General features: G+C 44.5%; 1 protein-coding gene and 1 non-coding gene across 2 annotated transcripts in view; both read right to left on the bottom strand.

Annotated features, from left to right (window-relative positions):
- The window catches only part of LOC142455460 (acyl-coenzyme A diphosphatase NUDT19-like), a 141659-nt gene that overhangs the window by 100550 nt on the left and 24492 nt on the right, over nt 1–16617 (bottom strand). The window lies entirely within an intron of this gene.
- Nucleotides 15921–16083, bottom strand: LOC142455596 (U1 spliceosomal RNA). The gene has a single exon (XR_012785780.1). It is a non-coding gene; the product is annotated as a U1 spliceosomal RNA (small nuclear RNA).

The following is a 16617-nucleotide window of genomic DNA, read 5'->3' as shown; positions in this document are numbered from 1 at the left end:
TCTGTTTGTCCTCTGCTCATGTTAAAATTATATTTGTCTATTTCTTGCTGAGATGTTGAGTTTTGTTTTTAATTTTAGTGAGTAATTCCTTGTTCAAGATATTGTCAAAAATTCCTGGTCTATGGGTTCTCTTTTTATTCTTTTAGTAAAGTCTTCTGATACACTTATGGTATCATATTTTTAAGAGTTCCCAGTCATCAATTTTGTCTTCTGATGTATGTTTTTCATTTATGTTTGATAGTGTGTTTATGGCATGTAGTAGGGACTTTAAGTTTGTCCCTACTTTTTCTTTTTTTAAAACATTTTATTAGGGGCTCATACAACTCTTATCACAATCCATGCATATACATACATCAATTGTACAAAGCACATCTGTACATTCTTTGCCCTCATCATTTTCAAAGCATTTGCTCTCCACTTAAGCCCTTTGCATCAAGTCCTCTTTTTTCCCCTCCCTCCCCGCTTCCCCCTCCCTCATGAGCCCTTGATAACTTATAGATTATTATTTTGTCATATCTTGCCCTATCCGGCGTCTCCCTTCACCCCCTTCTCTGTTGTCTGTCCCTCAGGGAGGAGGTCACATGTAGATCCTTGTAATCAGTTCCCCCTTTCCAACCCACTCACCGTCTACTCTCCCAGTATCGCCCCTCACACCCCTGGTCCTAGAGGTATCATCCACCGTGGATTCCCTGTGCCTCCAGCTCCTATAGGCACCAGTGTACAACCTCTGCTCTATCCAGTCTTCACGGGGTACCAAAGGGATCAAGTATAAGGCATCATCCAAAAATATATATATACCATAGTGAATGAAGGGGGAAGTGCAGAGTGGAGACCCAAAGCCCACTTGTCGGCCACTGGAGATCCCCTCACAGAGAGGTCTAGGGGAGGATATGAGTCAGTCAGGGTGCGATGTAGTACCGATGAAGAATACAGCTTTCCCCAGATCCTGGATGCTTCCTCCCTGACAACTACCATGATCCAAATTCTACCTTGCAAGACTGTCCCTACTTTTTCACTGACAATCTTTATAGTTCCGTGGTGTATATTGAAAGCTTTAATACATCTGGAGTCTGATTTTGTAAATGGAGTGAGGTATGGGTCTTCATTCTTCTGCAAATGTAAATCCAATTTTGCCACCACCAGTTTTTGAAGAGACTCTCTCTTTCTTATTTAACATATTTTGGATTCTTGCCCCAAATCAGTTGTCTGTCGATGTATGGATGTATGATTTCGGGGTTCTCTATTCTGTTCCGCTGGATTATGTATCTGTCATTGTACCTGTACCAGGTTGTTTAGACTATCCTGGCTTAGTAGCAGGGTTTGAGGTTGGGAAGTAAGAAGCTTCCTACTTTATTCTTCTTGAGCAGTGCTGTGCTTATCCTGGGTCCCTCGCCTTTTTCATCTCTTTAAGGAATGATGCTGGGATCTAGATTGGAATTGTACTATACTTATAGATTGCTTTGTTGGTATTGTCATTTTAATGATGTTAAGTCTTCCTATCTATGAATAGGCCAAATGCCTTCATGTATGTAGGGCTTTTTATTTCTGGTAGTAGTATTTTATTGTTGTTATTGTTTTCAGTTTTTTTGTTTCTCTGGCTAGGTTTATTCCTATGTATTTCAACTTTTAGGTGGCTATTGTATAAGGTATTTTTCCTTCCCTTTAAAAATTCTCATTATTATGCAAGATAGCAATTTTTGTATGTTGATCTGGCATCCCATATATTACATTATTTCCAAAACATTTTTTTCAGAGCCTTTTGTGTTTTCCATGTGTTGAATCAAATCATATGCTGACAGAGAGAGTTGTAGTTCTAATTTACCAATTTGGATACTTTCGGTTTCTTCTTGCTGTTTAATAGCTCTGGGACTTTCAGCACAGTACTAAATAAGAGTGATGATAAAGACCATCCCTGTCTGGTTCCTGTGTATAAGGTTAATGCTTTTAGTTTCTCCCCAGTGAGCAAAATATTGGCCTTTGGTTTGGATTGTGCAAATCAGGCTTTTTTATAGAGGAATTTTCCTTCTATTTCTAATTTGCTATGTCTTTTATCAGGAATGGGTGCTGGGTTTCGCCAAAAGATTTTTCTGAACTAATTGAAAGATCATTTTGTTTATTCCCTTTGTTTTATTTATATAGTAGACCCATTGATTGTTTTTCTCATGTTGAGTTGTTTTGGCATAACATCTAAGTCCCACTTGATCATGATGTAACTTCTTTTGATACTTGTTGGATTCCATTGGCTAGTATTGAGAACTTTTGAATCTATGTGAATAAAGGATATTGATCTATAATCATATATTTTGATTTGGATACCAGGGTTATGGTTGTTTTATAAAATGAATTTAGGCGTTTTCCATCCTTTTCTATATTCTGGAATAATTTGAGTAGAATTGGAGTCAATTCTTTTCTGAAATGTTTGGTAGAATTCCCTAATGAATCTTTTTGATACTGAACGTTTTGAAGGTTGTTTTTTTTTTTTTTAAGGATGTGATCAATTTCTTCTTTTGCTTTGAGTCTGGTAAGGTTTTGTACCCAAGTCTGTGTTAGTTAAGCAAGGCAATGTTGCTCTGTCTCACACAGAACGCTCTACTTTGTCAGCTCTACATGCCATAGCGCTCCGTGCTTGTCATCTGGGTTCTAAAATCCATTTTCATGGTCACATCGAACTCACAGACAATGTTCAAGTTAGGTTATAATTCAGGTGAAATTCACACACACGCAATCAGGAAGGCTTCTAAAGAATATGTGATGTGCAAATCAAACAACTGTGCTTGCTGAAAGTGAAGAGGACTTGAGGCACCTGGTGAAGAAGATCCACAATTGCAAGCTTCCATGTGGATTACAACTCAGTAGAAAGAAGACCCAAATCCACACAACTGGACCAACAGGTAACAACAAGGTACATGACTGAAATTGTCAAGCATTGTCGTCATGCTTGGATGCACAATCAATCCTCATGAGAACAGCAGTCAAGTGGTCAAAGGGTGCCTTGCATTGTGAAAATCTGCTGCACAAGAACTTTTTCAAATGTGGAAATGCAAATGCTTACTCTGAGGACTACGGTGAGCCTGACCTAAGCCATGGTGTTTTCAACTGCCTCGTGCGTGTGATGTCAGACAATAAATTAGGAAGATTAAAGAAGAATCCAAGTGTTTGAATTATGATGTTGGTGAAGAATATTGGAAGTACCCCACGTCCAAAAAAATAAATCGATCTGTGTTGGAAGAAGTACCACCGCCAGATTCCTTAGAGGCAAAGACAGCAAAATCCCTCATGCATTTTGGACATGTTTTGTCTGGAGGGACTAGTTCCTGGAAAAGAGCACCATGCTTGGTAATGTAGAGGGGCAACAAAAAGAGAAAGATCCACAACAAGATAGACTGACAAAGTGGATGCAGCAAGGGGTTCAGAGATAAGAACAATTGTGAGGAAGGGGCAGGATGAGGCAGTGTTTTGCTCTGTTGTACATAGGGGCACTGTGAGTTAAAATGGCCTCAATGGCACCTAATCACAACAACAACAAACAACAACAATAAATGACTAAAGAGTATACCACTCAGCTCTGTGCCTCAACATGACAGCACTCATGTCCAGCTCCCTGGACCAGAAAATCCAGCTCCCTACATTAAATTCTCAGAGGCCCCGCCCCCCTGCCCAAGTTAGCATCTTGCACTGAAGCACTCATTTTTACTTGCTCTCTGGCCTGGGAAGTCCACCACTGTCCTGCTCTGCTGCTGTCCTGGTTCTGCTGCTGTAGTTGCTTTGTCGCTCTTCTGAGGTTGAAGCTGTCTTCCTGGATCATGGAAGTTCATTTTGCAAGCATCTTGAGATCCAGAGGATGCACTCCATTCCTGACTCTTGCTGGTGTTTGAGAGTCTCTCTCCTGCTGCTGAAACAGCTCATGTCATATCTAGCAGCATGGCAATCACACTGAATCCTGTTAACAAGCACTCACAGATGAATCTTATCAATATCTCCCCCCACCTTTTTTGTAGATCCATCGGGAAAGGACAGCTGGTGGTATTTACTGAGACTATAGCCAGAAAAGCCACATGAAATCTTTCACTGCACTGCAAGGGTAATTCTAGAAATGTGTCTATTCCCTCTAGGTTTTTGTGTTAGGCTTGGTTCTCTAGAGAAACAAAACCAGTGACCCTCGTGTGTGTGTGTATATGCTCCAAAAACCCAAAGTCGTTGCCACTGAGTCAAATCTGACTCCTAATGCCCCGGCAGGACAGAGTAGAACAGCCCTCTATGGGTTTGCAAGACTGTAAGTCTTTTTTTTTTTTTAACATTTTATTAGGGGCTCATACAACTCTTATCACAATCCATGCATATACATACATCAATTGTACAAAGCAAATCAGTACATTCTTTGCCCTCATCATTTTCAAAGCATTTTCTCTCCACTTAAGCCCTTTGCATCAAGTCCTCTTTTTTTCCCTCCCTCCCCGCTCCCCCCTCCGCCCCCACTCCCCCCTCCCTCATGAGCCCTTGATAATTTATAAATTATTCTTTTGCCATACCTTGCCCTATCCAGCGTCTCCCTTCACCCCCTTTTCTGTTGTCCATCCCCCAGGGAGGAGGTCACATGTAAATCCTTATAATCGGTTCCCTCTTTCCAACCCACTCACCCTCTACCCTCCCAGTATCACCCCTCACACCCCTGGTCCTGAAGGTATCATCCACCCTAGATTCCCTGTGCCTCCAGCTCCTATCTGCACCAGTGTACAACCTCTGCTCTATCCAGACTTGCAAGGTAGAATTCGGATCATGGTAGTGGGGGTGAGGAAGCATTTAGGAAGTGGAGGAAAGCTGTATTCTTCATCAGTGCTATATCACACCCTGACTGACTCATCTCCTCTAGACCCCTCTGTGAGGGCATCTCCAGTGGCCGACAAATGGGCTTTGGGTCGCCACACTGCACTTCCCCCTTCATTCACTATGGTAAGATTTTTTTTTATGATGCCTTATACCTGATCCCTTTGGCACCTCGTGATTGCACAGGTTAGTGTGCTTTCCATGTGGCTTTTTTTGCTTCTGAGCTAGATGGCCGCTTGTTCACCTTCAAGCCTTTAAGACCCCAGACATTATCTCTTTTGATAGTCAGGCACCATCAGCTTTCTTCACCACATTTGCTTGTTCACACGCTTTGGCTTCAGCAGTTGTGCCGGGAGGGTGAGCATCATAGAATGCCAATTTAATAGAAGAAAGTATTCATGCATTGAGGGAGTGCTTGAGTGGAGGCCCAAGGTCCTTCTGCCACCTTAATACTAAACCTACAAATATAGGCACATAGATCTATTTCCCCATCCTCATATATATATTTGCATGTACATGTCTTTGTCTAGACCTCTATAAATGACCTTTGCCTCCTAGCTCTTTCCTCTATTTCCCTTGACTTTCCTCTTGTCCCACTATCATGCTCAATCCCCATCTGGGTTACAGAACAGAAAGCCTCATCTTTCTCCCACAGAGTGGCTGGTGGTTTCAAATTGCTGACATTGCAGTTCACAACCCAACACCTTAAGCCACCATGTAGCTTGTATATAGGAGGAGAATTATATCAATAGATGGCTTACACCATTGTAAAAGTGGGAAAGACCAGGCTATTTCATGTCCATGGGTCACATGTAAGCTTAAGGCTTCTCCTGATTCGTGCAGGAGCAGGGACCAACAAACAAGAAGCAGAAATCCCAGAGGCTGGTGGATGGCAAGCTGACTGAGTGTAAGGATGGCAGTCAAAAAAGCAGATGCAGAGTGCAGATGTAGCAGTAGATGTGAGCTGGCTTCCACGCACGGTCGATCTACACTAAGAGCAGGCCACACTCTGGAGGAAACCTGCCCGTTTCATCAACACTGTGACCAGACGAGGGAGGTGGCGCTCCATGCTATTCTTCCCCATGCAGCTGACCACACTCTAGGGGATCATATCCGGGGAATCCTGGCCCGCCCAGGTTGACCTCAAGCCGAGCCATCACACACACTTTTCTGATTTGTTGGAGAATAGTCCTTCAAAACAGTGGGTTTATGATTTCAGTCGGTTCAGTTGGATGTCTCTCTGGGCACCGGCACCTCTCCCACTGCCTTTCATAGGCTAACTATTCACTCCCCACTACACGGCTATGAAAACGGTAGTTTTCATTTCCTCCCTTTTACAGATGAAAGAACTGAGAGGCTAAGGAACGTGCCCTGGGGCATCTGATATTGCATAGCAGAACTGGGGGTATGGGTCTTCAGTCTAGTTTTCGAATAAAAGAAAGAAGAAAACTCATGGGCATTGTGTCGGATTCCGGCTCAGGGTGACCCATGTGTTAACAGGGTAGAGCTGCTCCAGAGAGTCTTCTTGGTTGTAATCTTAAGGGAAGGAGATGGCCAGACCTTTCTTGCGAGGTACTGCTGGGTGGATTAATAGTCCAGTGCAAACCATGCATGTCCAAGGTGTCTGATTCTTTAGTAGTTGTTCTTTATTTTCCACTAAAGCATCTCGTTGATGGAAGTTCCAGCGATCAGGTGAAGATTACCAGCCTCCCCAACCACCTCTATACCTTTTCTCTGTGACAGAATCAAAATCATACAAAAGAGGCCACCGTAACGCTTCCTGGTTTTCTCTTCCTCTCTCTCTCCTCTTGCTCCATGCGCCTCATTCTTTCCCTGTCTGCCTCGCTGGTCGCCTCCTTTCCAGAGCTTTACAATCCCTCACCATGTGCAGGCCCAGCCAGGTACTGGACTCACAAAGCTGATTGGGAATCAGTGTCTGCCACAGAGTCACAGTCTAGTGGAATGAGCAGAAGAGCCAACAGCATCAACAATTTAACCTAAATAAACAAGGCTCAAGAGAAGCATCTGGCAAACCTCAATGCAGACAATGCTGACAGAGAAAGTCAGAGGCAAGCAGTAAATGGACAGCATTCGTGAACAAATTAGAAAGTAATGCTGGGCCTAAGTCATTATCGACTCCTGGGTCCTGGGCTGCAGTTGAGAAGTGTGGTCTACACAGCTCACGGGTCGGAAATAAATAGCGGCCAGGTGTTCCTAAAGAAGAAGTAAAAAGGAAAGCCACAAACTCTCTAGGTCTGAAAAACTTCACTAGGTGTTGTGGAAAGGACAGAAGTAAAGAAGACAGGATCACATAGCAAATACCTCCAATGACTCACTGCCACCACGTTGTTGCTGACTCATGGCAGCTCTAGAGGTCAGGGGAGAACTGCCCCCTGTGAGTTTCCAAGGGAGTTGCACTGTCATGTAATTTATCATTCAGTAGGAGGAAATTTTTAAGGGAAAAATGAAAGATTCTATCTTGGTTTGGTGTTTACTTAACTGATTTTGTTTTGTGTGTGTGTGTGTGTGTATATATATATATAATGATTTAACGGATTTTGTTTTTTGTGTGTGTGGATATATATATATATATGTTTTAAGAAAGACCCTATGATCCATATGAGGCCAATAGTGGAATGGAGCCAGCTGTGCATGGACTAGCCTAACTAGAGGTCAAGTTTACACCTGAGAAGCCTTGTTGAAGGGGGAGTGAAAGGGCCATTTCTCATAGAGGAAACTTCTGGAAGGGACATTCAGTTAAGGAAAGGCAATATAATGTCAAAAACTAAGTGCTTTGGAATCAAAAGGCCGGTTAGAACTGGCTAGGAGGTTAATTAGTCACATGACCTTGGGCGAGTCAGTTAATCTTTCTAACCCCCCCCCCATCTTTAAAATGGAAAGGACAATATTAACTCACTCCTAGGAATTTTTACAATGATAGGAAATGCTTAGCGCCTGTAGGTAGCCTTTCCATGCTGTGTCCATGATAAATAATGCTCATGGTGCTAGCGGAGGCGTGCATAGAAAGAGAATGGACTGGTTCTTCACTATTAACTCCCACTGCTGTTTGCCTCATCTAATTCAATAAGCAGGGTAATTCACCCCCCCCCCCAAAAATAATATTCTGGGGCCCTCTAGACAGAAGAACATTCTCAAATGCAACTTTATTATCAACCTCTCACCCAATGTCTGTCTTTGGCCCGATCTGGGGGAGTTACTTCCCATAATGTTGATGTAAATGCTTGGTGACATGGCCCACATAGCTCCAATCTCTTCTTCATAAGGTTAGCGACCGTATATGCACCTTTCCTGAATCCACTGATATTTTCTACCTGCTGGGGTAAACCATTCCTAATGCTTTCTGTCTATGAGTAGGTATAAAATCTTGGTTTTCAGTTCTGGAACTGGGACCTTAAAGCTCTGTCTTTGGAGTTATTGGGAAGATTACAATCAAGATGTCCTCTACGATTTGACCACGGCAGAGAGGGGGTGTTCCCCTGCTGGGTGTTTATGTGGGAGCTCTGTGCCACCTCAGTCTTCCAAAAAGCCATGTGCTTCATTCCTCTCTACGGGTGGTTGATACTCACCTCTAGGAACAGCACTGGGCGCCCACTGGGGTCTCAGGTAGAGAAGAGCAACTGCAAAGCTCCACCAGGCTGCTGACGGATCATTCTCCCCTGAAAGCTCTCGAACCAGAACGGTGCTGGCAAAAAGAAGAACCCCAGGAAGAAAGCAGGTTGGAGCAGAAAAACCAGGTCAAACACGTTGGAGAATTTGCTATCACGATTTCCTGAGCAAAGGAATAGCCAGTGTCTTACCAACCAAATGCTATTTACATTCTCTTTCAGTGTGATGATCTCACGCAGCACAGCATCGGGGGTTTGGCATGGATCACGCTTCCTGTCGCAATTTATTTTTGAGTTGTAAGACGTTTCTGACTCAAAAACTAACTGAAAGCCTATTTCTCCACTGTCATAAATCACATCATGCACCAATCTCAGTCGGGCTTGGGCACCAGCCAGCAGTTTTATGCAAAACGAGGAGAGATGAATTGCTTTGGAAAGAGGAAGATAACCTGCTTCGGCATGGATGAGTGAAAGCACGCATTTCCCCAAAGTATTTGGAGTCGATTCTAAAAGACTGGGGACGTCCTTTCAGTTATCCGATGCACTCTGGCTTCCCATGCAACTGCTTGGAAGATTTGGTCAGGCTCTCTGCTGGCGTGTGTGTGTGTGTGTGTGTGTGTGTGTGTGTGTGTATGTGTGTGTGTAAATGGCAAAGTTCTTCTTGTGGGTCATTGAGAGAACAGCTTTTCTTCTCTGGCTATTGTCACAGACCTAGCAGACTGGCATGCTGGGAAGTTCTGAAGACGACCCAAATCCATTTTCAAAAATCCTTCAGTCAGTTCTGATGTATGGTGGCTTTTGGGTTCCAAAGTACAACTATGCCATGGGGGTTTTGTTGGCAGTTTGCCAGGCCGTCTTCCATGACACCTCAGAATAGGTTTGGATGATCAACCTTTATGTTAATAAAAGAACCCCCCCCCCCAAAAAAAAAGAACCCAGACTCACTGCCATCGAGTCAGTTCTGACCAATAGTGACCCACAGGGCCGGCTAGGTCTGCCCAGCGGGCTTCTGAGACCATAACTCTTCATGGGAGTAGAAGCCTGCTCTTTCTCCTGGTAGCAGCTGGTAGTTTTGCACTGTGAACTTGTGGTTGCAGCAGCCGAGCTCATCACCACTATACCACCGGGCTCCACAGTCAAGTGTAAGCCACCTGCCCCACCCAGCCCCTTGTGCTTATAGAATCGCCTGCATTGTATTTGCCAGACGGCAGACTAACTAGCTTTGACCTTAAACCTATCTCTGCTATCCTTTAGACCATGCATTTCTCGGGGCGAGTAAGGGAGGACTCATTGCCATCTGAGTGTCAGGAAGCATTCAGGAAGCACTTGTTACATGCACAGAGTACCGCATTCAAAGCGAAAGCAGTGGGTTTCTAAAGCAGTTAAACTGACATTTATCAATTCTGAGGCTCCTGAAAAGAATTGTATTTCCATGATGAATCACGAACTAGGTTGCTTTGCCCTGAGACGAACAGCAGTTTCAGGATTCCCTTCACTCTCTATTATGCACTGTCCTCCCTCATACTAATTTTGCTGTCACTGGTCCAAGCGAGAGTGGAACACTTTAATTATGTCTCCCTTGCAGAATCTTAAAACAGCAAACCTTTGAGCAGACGCTCTTCTGTGCTCTTTTTCTTTTCTGGTGGGCTGGCCATTCTGCAGCACAGATGTATTAGCCCCACACGCTTATCAAGAGTCTCTACCACACTTTCTCTTCCAGGAGCCTAGTATTGGCATTACCACATTCCTTGTTGCCTGTGACACACAGTGTGTGGTTTTGAAGACAGACACACACAGAGGAGGGGCCGGTTTTTAAAAATTGCTTTCCTAGCGACATTTCTGTAGCAATTATTCCTTCCTGATGAAGTGCCCAAAATAAGCAAGAAGAAGTTTCACCATGCTCCATCCAAAGGAACATTCCTTGTTGACTTCTGAGACCGAGTGGGAGCCCCGTGGTGTGGTGGTTAGGCTTTGGGTTGCTCTCTCCACGGACTGGGCAACCCTCAGGGTGGGGAGTCGGCGTCGACTTGATGGCCATGCATTGGTTGCTCTGCTTGTCTCCCAAGGGCGCTGCCTGCTGATGCAAGTAGAAGGAAATCCTGGACAACTTTAATTTTCCTCCGTTTTATCCTAGTGTTGTTTACTGGTGCACTAATTATAAGTCATCGTCTTTACAGACAGTCAACTAACCAGGAATTTCTCTCCCAGAGAATTTCACTGGGAAAGAGTGGCTGGCCTGTGACTCCAATGATGAACGGAGGAGAGGCTGTCCTCGAAGCACTTGTTCTCCCTGGCCTTCCAGCTGCTGGAGGGTAAACAAGGATAGGAAAGCCTGTGGATGGGCATGTACCCCACAAAGTACAGGGTCTCCTGGGCCTTCTCTCAAAAACCCTAGAGTCACCAGCTTTTGCCTTTAGAAGCAGAATCAACATGCTCCCCACCCACCAAGTCTCCCCAGCAAAAGCCTATGCAGGGCTTTCTTTCTAACCTTTTGTTTTAAATAAGTAATATGTCAATACTTACGGGATGCGCAGAACAATATTCTTTTCTGTGTTTCCTCACTCAGTCCTTAGGGCAATCCTGTGATGTAGCTTCGCAGGGCTCCAACACTATGTCAGACATATTCTGCTGTCCTCCATGGGAGCTTCTTCGGCTGGTGTTTGGAAGTAGATTACCAGACCTTTCTTCCTACTCTTTCTTAATCCAGAAGTTCTGTGGAAAGGTGTTGACATGCAGAATGTGAGCCAGAATTTGACCTGATAGAAGATGCCTCCGTCTTTCTTTTAGCTGTCACCTTCAGCCCAAGATTCGTAACAAGCCTGGCCCGATCCCCACAGCTGTACCTGTTTCACTCCTCTGCAGGAGCACCGCACAGAGTGGCTCTTCTACCTGCTTCATGGTCTTACTTGCTCTGATGTTTCACTCCCAGGAAATACCTGGACTCAGGGACCATATAAGCGAGTAGGGTGAGTGTGAGAAACAGTGGGGTGCAGGCCAAGGAGAACAGAATCGGGGCAGCGAGGAGAGGAGGAAAGTGAACACTATGGAGCACCCCAGACACCGTCCTTACCAGCTCGCTCGTGGTTCTTGCTCACTGCTGTCACCTTGATTCCGACTCGGGGTGACTCCGAGGACAAGAAAACAGAAGGCGGCTTAGACCTGCAACATCCTCATGAAGTGGGTGTGTCTGAGTCCTTTCTGGTGTATATTTTAAGGGCCTATCTTCAACTGCTGTGTTGTTAGTTGCTGCCAATTCGTAGTGACCCAGATGACAGAGTAGAACTGCCCAGAGGGTTGGTGGCTGCGTCTTTACGGGAGAAGGGAGCCAGATGCCTTGCTGTCTGTCACTGGGTAGGTTCAAGCCCTCCAGCCTTTCATTGACAGCTCAGCACTTAAGCGCCGCGCCACCAGGGATCCAGCACTCAGTCAGACATGGTCTGCCGTTGTCCAGACGATCTTCTTCGGCTGATTTGGGGAAATAGATGATTAGACTTTTCTTTCTACGTTTTCTGGATCTGGAAGTTCTCCGGAAACGTGTTTACCACCACGCATAAAGCTGTTGACGTTTGGCGTACCTGCGGCATCGCTGCCAGCTTTTTAGTGGCATGCAATACACAAACTCACAAACAGATTGGGGATGCGGGTGGTGGTAGTGTGTGTGACTCTATCTACTCAATCTTCTTAAAATTCTCCAGTCATGAGCCTTTATCTCCGGATCTTACACTGATTTACTGGCAATCTAACAGCCTCTAGTCCATGGAAAGTCCCAGATACCAACTTTAAACAAACAGAAATTGTTTTTCTAGAATAATGCCAGTGATTAAAACTCTCTGACAAAGCAATCTGGCTGCTCTTTGGCACCGCCTTGTGGCCCTTGGCAAAAATGCCCCCCAAAATACACCAGAATGGTTTCAGCTGAGTTGTTGATCTGCGTAGCAGGGCAAAAGATATTTGGGCTTTTTCTTGTCCATCTCTTTTGCTCCCTGAGCATTGAGAGTGAACGGATACTAGAAATGTGCTTCCTAATTATGAGTGGTTATCGTCGTCTGTCATTGTGTCAAAGTGGTGGCTGTGTGTTGCCGTGATGCCGGCAGCTATGTCACAGTGTTTCCAAATACCAGCAGGGCCACCAGCGTGAACAAGTTTCAGCAGAACTTCCAGACTAAGAGCAGACTATGAAGAAGGGACAGGTTGTCCACGTCAGATGGATTCGTCCCTGAAAATCTTATTAGCCATGAAATGGTGTCAAATACTGAGAACGTAATGTACAGAGAAACAACATTGTCAAATTAGTGCCAGAAGATGAGGTCAGAAGGAACTCACAAAATGACCAAGGAAGAGCTGCCTCCTCAGAGTAGAGAATAAGGACTGAGGTAGTTAGTTTATTGTGCCCACCTGGCCGGTAAACACAGGTGGGGTTAATTGAAGGGCAGAGGGATAAATGACTCAGTGAACCTCACCTTTCTAGTTCTCCGGTCTCCTATTTTCTGATGGTCAGACCAGAGTGCCAGTTCCCTGCTTCATCTGGCAAGGCTCACCTCCTGCAGACATCCCTGAGGAGAAGCCACATAGACCTACCCCGATGCAACCCTGGGTTCTGGAGCAGCCAGCGCTAAGATGCTTACATGCTCACTGAGTCGGCTTTCCTCCTGCAGTAGGCGTCATTGCATATGTTTTGTGAGATAGAGAAGGCCTTTGTGGATTGGTGTCGGACATATGGGTTAATGTGGGACTTGTGGGCTTGGGCAGCACTGGGTTGGGATGTTTTCTTGATGTGCACTTACCCTTTATATAAAACTCTCTCTTATACATGAGTTTCTGTGGATTTGTTTCTCTAAAGTACTCAGACTAACACAAGGACATAGATGAAGTAAAGCTTTCAGGAATGAAGCCTTTGGGGTCTTTGTTTGTGATGGGGCACAATTCAAAATAAGTAACCACCACAAACATCTATTAATAATTGGAACTTGGCATGTAGGAACTTTGAATCTTGAAAAATCTAAACTTGTCAAAAATGAAAAAGCCAAACATGCTGACATGGAGTCAATGCTGACTCTTCGTGACCCCAAATGGGTTTCTGAGACTGTAACTGTTCACAGAAGTAAAGGGGCAGTGTTTCATTGTTATGCCTGGATCTCTATGGGTCCAAACCCACTGGCTGGCACCTAATGACAACAACATTTTGACGTTGTCTATTGATCCAGTTGTGAGGCTTGTAGTGTCATTTACTTCGAGTTGTAATTCACACTGAAGGCCGCATGCCGTCTTTGATATGATTCCACAAGTGCTTCAAGTTCTCCTTTTTTTTCAGCAAGCAAGGAGGGGTCATCTGTGTATGAAAGGTTGATAATAATCCTTTCTCCAATCTGGCTGCTGTCTCCTTCTGCATATGGTCCAACTTCTAGGACTACTTGCTCAGCATATCGACTGGTGGGGGGATGAATGTGTGCTAGTTCCTTCTCCCCCCGACTCCCTTCTCCCTTGCCCTGTACACAGAATTACTTATTTCCACAGCCAAGTTTGACATGAAGCACTTTTCAGATCCAAACACATGTTGCTTTGTTACTAAATCCTCCTCTGCGTCTAAGAGGGAGTGCAGTGGGGGGAGGTGGGGGATAAGGCAAGATATCTGTGGAAACAGGTTAGCTTTAGGGGATTTTCAAAGCAAGATGTTCCCTAAGGAGAAGAGTAGAGAGAAAGGAAGAGTGACTGACAAGCCCTTAAGCAGAAGGACGTGTCTGGAGCTTTCTCAGCAGCAGATCTGGTCTTCCCTCTAGCCATCGCTCAACAGCCGGGCTGCACAGCATCACTCCTACCCAACAGACCAGGGAAGCAGATCTTCCTCAGGCCAGAGCACATCTGTCTGAAAAGGACCCCAAACAAGGGACAAGGTCAATCGTCTCTATTTATGTATGGGAGGGAGCTTCCAAAAGTTTGTGAACATTTCCCGTGGTCTCTTCATTCGTAGTTCCCTGACGGCTGCAGCAAAACTACACTTACCGCTTACCTTTCACAGGAGATGTCTTCTTTAACTGTAGGCATACTGCCAAGGGAAACAAATGCCAACCATGAGCTGATGCCCAAAAAGCCTCTTTGCCAAGCTGTAAAGTCACAAGAAGAGAGCAGCAGACTCCTGGGAAATGTCCAGAGGTGAGAGAGCTGCTACTCGATGTGTTGTGTTCCCTTTTGGTTGTTGTTGCTAGGTGCTGCCCAGTTGTTCTGACCGCCGTGACTCGATGCGCAACAGAACCAAACCCTGCCTCACCCTGCACCATCCTCTCCTTGTGGCGGGTACTCTTTCAATCTCTTCTGGATTGGGAGGGGCGAGCTCCCCTGGAGTAGGACCCCTCTGTGCAGTCAGAGGTGTGACTGTACTGGGGCATTTCTTTCTGCAGGTTCAAGGAGGTCTGGGTTTACACGCTGCCTTGCTAGTCTCTTATTGTGAGACTTCAGATAAGCCAGACGTCTGTTGGAATTTAGTTTCCATCCTCAGTGAAACACAGCCCACCATGCCAATGTCATTGTTATTTTGTGAGCAAATACGATAGCACAAAAACAAAAACAAAACAAACAAACAAAAATGCACAGAGTTAAAATAAGGAAAATATCCAAGCTGCTCAAATTTTTAAATTAATTTAAAAAATGATATTCTACAATAGCTTCCTAAAAGGGGCATTTGTTTACGGTGAAATAATTTGAAAGGAAAATACAAGAGCACTTCATAAGGTTCATGAAAATATTCATTACCTTTCCATTCCATTTTTGACAAACTTTTTGAAGCACGTTGGCATGTGCTTTGGGCTGCTTACCTCAAGGTCTGAAGTTAGAAACTGCCAGCTGCTCTTTGGGAGAAAGACGGGGCTTTCTACTCTTGTTACCAGTTACACTCTCAAACACCCACTGGGGCGGTTCTACCCTGCCCTATAGGATCATTCTGAGCAGGCATCCATTCAATGGAAGTGAGCTGAGAGTTGTTGTTTTTTGTGTTTATGTATATTTTTAAGTATTTATATATATATATGTGTGTGTGTGTGTGTGTGTGTGTGTACACATGAGTCCTGAGTAGTATAAATGGCTAAATACTAAACTACTAACCCAAAAGTTGGCATTCCCAACCCACCCAGATGTACTCCCTAAGACAGACCAGGTGATCAAAAGCCATAGGAACTGTTCTACCCTGCAGCACATGGTTGGGTGCTATGAGTTGGAATCTACATGACAACAATTGGTTATTAATGTACATACATCATATACATACGAAAGGGTACTTCCTAAAATGGAAAGTTTTTTTCAAAGCTTTGTATTTAAAAATATTTTTTACAACACAACCTCATGACCTTCAAAGTACTCTCCATTGCACTTAATGCATTTGTCAAAGCTGCGATTCCATTCTTGGAAACAATTTTTCCAAATCATCTGTTTGGATGACTGACAGCACCCCCTCTTGTTTTTCATAACCTCTTTTTTTTCCAGGGGAGAGCGTGAACGCAGTCCCCCACTACCACAGATTACGCAGTCCAGTTTCCCACATTTGGGGAAGTCGCAGGGGTCAACACATCCGGAGTGCAATGGACGAGCCTCACCTGGGAAAACCACCTTCCTGGTCATGCTATCTCCCCTGCCAGGTAAGTATTTTTCATAACCTCTTGCACATCATCAAATTGCTGTACTTTCATGTCACTCTCCATTCACAGAAATAAAAAGAAGTCACATGGAGCAAGGTCAGACAAGTAAGGTGTGTGGGCCAAGAGAGGCATGCTGTGCTTTGCCAAAAATTGACACACTGAAATGGCTGAATGAGCAGGTGCATTTTTTAATACTTTTATTGTGGGACTCTGACAGCTCCTATCTCAACCCATACATCCATCCATTTTGTCAACCACATTTTCACATATGCTGCCATCATCATTTTCAAAGCATTTTCCTTCTACTTGAGCCCTTGGTAGCAGCTCCTCATTTTTTCCACCTCCCTCATGAACCCTTGATAAGTTATAAATTACTATTTTCATATCTTATATTGTCCATTGTCTCCCTTCACCCATCTTTATGTTGTTCATCCCCCTGGGAGGAAGGTTATATGCCAATTCTTGTGATCACGTCCCACTTTCTTCCCTACCTTTTCCCTACCCTCCTGGTATCTCTGGTCTCATTATTAGTTCTGAGGGGT

Source organism: Tenrec ecaudatus, chromosome 8, assembly GCF_050624435.1.
Source record: "Tenrec ecaudatus isolate mTenEca1 chromosome 8, mTenEca1.hap1, whole genome shotgun sequence".
NCBI lineage: Eukaryota > Metazoa > Chordata > Mammalia > Afrosoricida > Tenrecidae > Tenrec > Tenrec ecaudatus.
The sequence above is the reverse complement of the archived record's forward strand: the minus strand, read 5'-3'. Positions and strand labels throughout refer to the sequence as shown.